This window comes from Arachis hypogaea, chromosome 11, assembly GCF_003086295.3.
Source record: "Arachis hypogaea cultivar Tifrunner chromosome 11, arahy.Tifrunner.gnm2.J5K5, whole genome shotgun sequence".
Lineage (NCBI taxonomy): Eukaryota > Viridiplantae > Streptophyta > Magnoliopsida > Fabales > Fabaceae > Arachis > Arachis hypogaea.
In genome coordinates, this window is record NC_092046.1 from 19,309,997 (window position 1) to 19,316,462 (window position 6,466).

Here is a 6,466-nt window from a genome sequence, read left to right on the forward strand (position 1 = left end):
ATAAGAAACATACTATCAAAATCAAACTGCTTAATAGGCCAATTTCGTGTTAAAGCAACAGTGATGATGATTCTAATTGTAGTGGGACACACAATAGGGCTCTAAATTTTTTCATAGTCAATGCCCTTAACTTGGTGGAAGCTTTTAACAACGAGACGTGCTTTGTACGTTAGAATTCTGCCGTCGGGGCTCTTGTTAATGGCAAAGAGCCAAAGACCCACTTATGTCCAACAATAGCAGCATATGATGGAAGATCAACAAGGGATCAAATGCCACATTTGGCAAATCCTTCTTGCTCATTGTCCGTGGCTTGTTTCCAATGAGGACTTTTTTTAGGAAGCTCATTGATTAAATTGTTTGAATAATAAGTAGTAGCCAGCATGTTTCTAGGTTTTGAATAACCATATTTCATCCTAATTTTCATAGGATATAAGTATTTGTAGGACACTTGACTACCTAACTTCCTCTTGGTAAAATACTAATTTTTCTTCTTGTGTAATTATGCTACTACTCTTAGCAATGGTTTAATTCTAAGGGTGCTATCAAACTTACTATTCATGAAAGAAATTAAAATTTTTCATATAATCAATGCGTTCTAATATAAATATTTTTTTAATTTTATAATAAATTTATAATTTAATAATTCTCATTCCCTTTAAGATACTTAGCTTGTTCGCAAAAACTACTATAATTACTAATCATTATATATATATACCCGAAAGTTTGAGGAGTTGACAAAACCTTTTAGAGAAAGAATTAATTTACAATTGAAAAGTACTAACCAAATCCACCAAACATAGTGCATATATATGCTTACCAACTACTATATAGAATAAATTCGTAAATTGACTCTCAAAAATTTAAGATAGGAAATTTTAGGTTTTAACACATTTTTAATGTCTGAAAGTTTTTGAAAATTATTTTCATCATACATATTGATTTCTCTGTTATTTTAAAAATAATTAATTTATTTTATAGTGATATTTTTGAAATTTAATTTTCTTATATTAAAATTAGTTAGAAACTTATTTATTTAACGCATATTAAAATTTTGCTTAAAAGCAATCGAGTGACCAATTTATTCAACAAACATAATTCTCAAAAATTTTTAAATTAAAGAATAAAATTTTTTTATAAACTATAATATCAAATCTAAAATGTTATAATATATATATGTGTGTGTGTGTGTTTAACTAACATGTGATCTAAGAGCACATGTTAAAGTTACTAATTAGAGTAATTTCAATGAGTAAATAGTCATTTTTGATCATGAAAGATTTGGACGCTAATAAAACTGACTGGAAAAGATTAAACTAGAGTTATACCCATACAAGATAAGTTTTATTTGACAAAAATAACTAATTGTTAATTTTTTTTCAAAATTTTGTATAATAAAAACCATCTCCTTTATTCTTCCTTTCTCATCTTCCTTCCATGACCACCACTATAAAATCCACCATCTCACCAAATCTACTTCTCTACTCTCACCTCTCCCTACATCAGAAACGACGTCGAAAAATCAAGAGACTCAACAGAAACAAAAAGAGAAAATCATATCCCTCTCTAAAAGCAAAGAAACCCATATTCCATTGGAAAATCCGTTTGGGAATCGACAACAATATACGCAGACGTGGACTACTACTAGAGGTAGCAAACGGGTCGAAATTCGCCGGCCCGACCCACATAACCCGCCAAAAAAAGTGGGCTGAGCTGAAAATTTGAAACTGCCAAACTTAAAAAGTCCGCCTAACCCACACCGCCTAATCTGTGGTCTTTGGTGGGCTTCGACAGAGCGGGGCGGACTTCCCCAGCGGGCCAGGCGTTTTTTTTGTTAGGACCATTTTTTTACAAATTTATATGATGTTATTGATCTATAAGAGGATGAAGATGATAATTGAAGATGTTCTAATTTATATTTTGGATTATATTTTATGTTTGATTGGTTATAAACTTGAAGATGTTTAATTGTATGTTTTGGACAATGTTTATTTTGCTTTGGACAATGTTTGCTTTATTATTTTGTTTCAAAAATTTTAGTTTATGATTATGTTTATTACATATTTATATTATAAAGACTTTAATGTTTATAAATTTAGAAATTATAATTTTTTTCATGTCTTTAGAAATTATATATTTATTGAATCGTTGTGAAATTATATATATTATTTAATATTTAATGGTTTATAAATAAAAAAAGAGATTTGGTGAGTTTGACCCGCCAATGCACCGGTCCGTCGTTAGGCAGGATAGGCTTCTTCGTTTGCCACCCCTAACCACTACCATGTGCTAGAGCTTCCATATAGTGAAGAAGGCGCCAAACTCACTGAAAGGAACAAAAGAAAACGAAAGCACATAGTCTAATTCAGAAGGAGTAAAAGGTCACTTTCAACTTTCTGATCCAAATCTCCATTACAAGAAAATCATCCATTCAGTCACACTTTTTTAAAGCTACATTTGAAAATGGTAGTCTATTCATAAAATAGGCTACGCTTTTCTCCGTTTCAGTTTTTTATAGGAGAATAGGAAACACAGTTATGACATCACTTGAAAAGTATCTCCTTAGATATTATAAAGATCACTTATAAAATGTAGCTTTATCTTAATATATATGGGTACACTTTTCTCACAAAAAAAAAAAACTCTTTTGAAGAATAAACTATTTGTTATGTTTTGACTGCGCTTCAAAAACATTTCTAAGAACGCCAAATTCACGTTCGACACTTAGTGAATCTTTTTGTTTTCTTTTCACCAAATCACATAGCTCGCGGCCCCTCAACACTTCGAAGAAAGGTTTTTCCCCTCACCACTCACCTTCATCCTTCTCCACTAACTATCGCTTCTCTTCCCCACTCACCACTCACCACTCACCACTTCACCTTCGCCACCACTCGTTACTGTCGCCACTCTTTATCCTCTTCACCTGCATTCACTTACCACTGTGTAAGATCCAGAACTTTTAAAAAATGTTATTATAAAGTAATTTTAATTTATTTATTCATTAGAGACCTTGATTTCAGAAATTATTTTATTAAAGATAATTAAAACACATTTTGATAAATTAAATTTGAAATAAATTAAGGTTTTATCTAACTTTGTAATTATTGAGTATTTTCCTATTTACAATTTAAAATTTTAGAAATTTAAAAATAATGAGGTTTGGACTATTTAAAATTAGAATTTTTATCTAATTTTATAATTATTGAATAATTTTTTTATTTAAATTATAAAGTTTAGTAGTTGTAAAATAATAAGAATTTTATATGATTTGATTTAATTGATATTTTTGAAATTTAATACCTTAAGTTTTATGAATAAAGAAAATCAATTATATCATCTTATATTTTTAAATTAGAGTACTTGATTGAAAGCCAATTAGTAAATTGATATAATAAATAATATTTTTAAAATAATTTTAAGGGATTAAATTAAATTTTAAATTAATACTCTATGTCGCAATTTTATTAAAATTATTTACCCTAATTAACCCAAAAATCCCCACATTAAAACCCAAACCCTAACTTTAAACAAATCAAACCCTAACCCTAACCCCCTAACACTAACAGCCGCCACCCCCTTCCCAAACACACACACACACACACACCCAGAAAAGGGACAAAGAAGGAGGGAGACGATGTCGGCGGGTTGGGTGCTGTCGTCGCCGCCGCTGTCACGAGCAAGAGGGGGAGACAGAGAAGGAGACATGCACGAGGGAGTTTAGCTGAGGAGAGAGGAGACGCAACGTCTGGTCGTCGCCGTCACGTTCTGTTCCCTCGTCGTCTTTGCAAAGGTCTATGTTGCCGTCGTCGTCCTCATCCGAATCGTCGCCGTCGCTACCAGCTTCCTCCGCGTGTCGAGCTTGGTCGCGAATGGGAGAGAAACTTCTGTCGCTACCCTGTGGAGTTGCAAGCCTCATTGGTGTCACCGTCGTGGGTCACCACCATTGCGCGCTCCATTGCCACTGCTGGAGATGCGTTGCCGAGCCTCTGTCGCCGGAAAAGGGCGCTGCCATTGCCGAGATCCACTGTCGATAAGGGTCTTGCTTTTAGTTTCCGTTCTTTTAAATTCCTTGAACATTGTTGTCATTGCATGGTTGTTACAGCCACCATCGTCGTGTTGCATGCAGTTGTCGGAGGCGTTCCTTACCGACACCACTGCTGCCGAAACGCTGGAGCTCTGTCGCCGTTTTTTTTTTTGCCAGAAGAGTACCGGCGGCATCACTGCCTTGTTCCATTTGGTAAAAATAATTATTTGGTTCTGTTCCTATTTACTACAATACTCTATTACCAATTATGTTCTAATTTTGCTTAATATCTATTCCACGTTAATTCCAATTTATGTCAGATAAGTCATTATTGCTGTGATCCTTGATGTCGCTATTGATATTGCCTGGAAAACATCAAGTTTGTTGCTGCTGCTAAGAATTAAAGGAATAAACAAAAGACGGATTTATTGTGTTAAAATTTTTGCAGGCTTAATTTTTTGAGGTAGGGGATTATTTTAAAATTAAAATATTTTGGGCTTTAAATACATGATAAATTTAGTGAATTAATCCAAATGTATAACTGTCTGTTATATAACTGATTATTGGTTATGGTTGTGTGTATGACTGATTAGTGTTGTTGATGGAGTTATTTGTGGATTGTGAATAATGTGTGATTGATTGTGTTGTTGATGGAGTTATTTGTAGATTGAAAATTTCTTAGAAAAATGAATTTGGTGTTTGTGATTGAGAAAAATGTTATGTTTCGCTTTTGGTGGATTTTGGTAAGTAAAGGGTTTGAACCGTTTTCAAGGTTTTTATGAAAAATGTTTATATTAAAACATGAATTTGAGGTTTAAAAGAATAGCTTGGTAAGTGAAGGGTTTGAACTATTTTCAAGGCTTTTATGAAAAATGTTTATATTAAAACATGAATTTGAGGTTGGAAAGAATAGTCGATTATGGCCTTGGATTAATTTATTATTGAATGGCCGATTATGACTTTGGATTGATTTATCGAATGATGGATGATAGCTTGGAATAGTTTTAAATGTTATTGTTGGCTTGGAATAGTTATTAGTGGAAGTATTTATCCTTCTTTATTTCTTTATCATTTTTAGGGATATTTGCATTGTATATTATTACTGTGAATATCAAAGTTGTTAGGCATGATTATGAACCATATAAGCGACCCTTTTGTTTAAGAATAAATTTTATTATTTAAGGAATATTGTATAGTATTATTATTATTATTATTATTATTATTATTATTATTATTATTATTATTATTATTATTAAAAAAATGAGGGACATAAGACTACGTTTATATAGTGTAACTATAGGTATATAATGTTGCTATGTTTCTAAAGTGATGCAGTAGTAAAGATAAGTGTAGTCTATTTTTTTGAATTCTGGTAAGTATGAGTGATGAAAAGCGTAGCCTTTGGTTTTCAAGTGTATCACTTGAAAAGTGCCTATTCTAAATGTCAAAAGCGTAGCCTTTGATACAAAAAAGCACAGCCTTTGAGAATAGGCAATGGCCGAATAGTCATCCCCACTAAAGCGTCTCCAAAGCCAAAAAAGCGTAGCCTTTGCCTAAAGTATCATTTTTTTTATTTTTAGCTACACTTTTCAAGTGTAACTAAGTGGGTGATTTTCTTATAATCCTTCCCTTCAGGTGATGTGAGAAACATGTAGCTGCCACCCAAATCTACAAAATCGCATAGCCACAGACCAAATTAGCAACTATCAAAGCAAGGTCTTTCACTCCCTTTGGATTCTTTGAAGTTTTACTTCAATCTGAAAACTTTCTTGTTCAAAGTCGTTACTTGAAGGTGTAGAAAAAATGTATATAGCTCCGATCAAAGATTCAAAGCTTACTTTGTGAGCTGCATGATTGGGACAAAAATAAAATAAAATAACTGAAATTAGGGTTCACATAGAAATAATTGCACAATTTAGTAGAGAAAATAAATTCAGATACCTGAGAATTTTAAAGACTAATAACGATGAAACCCAAACCTTGGGACCAATTCTCCTTCTTTTGTGATGAGATCAGTGAAAAAATTTCAAGAGTGAAAGGGCCCAGAAAGAAATAGAGCAAATCGATGAACTCTTGCATGTTAAGCTCGACTAGCAATACTGCTAGGAGTAGCGCGACGATAAGCGCCACAAGACAGTCTCCAATCTCGAGCAGGAGGAACGCAATGCCTTTGCTCCTGATCCTGCCACGAAGGCAAGGGAAAAGGAGGAGAGGATTGTGAGGCAGCTGATGAGCGGATAATTTATACGCTTTTTGGCATTGTTTTTAGTATGTTTTTAGTATATTTTAATTAGTTTTTATTATATTTTTATTAGTTTTTAAATAAAAATCACTCTTCTGGACTTTACTATGAGTTTGTGTGTTTTTCTGTGATTTCAGGTATTTTCTGGCTGAAATTGAGGGACCTGAGCAAAAATCTGATTCAGAGGCTGAAAAAGAACTGCA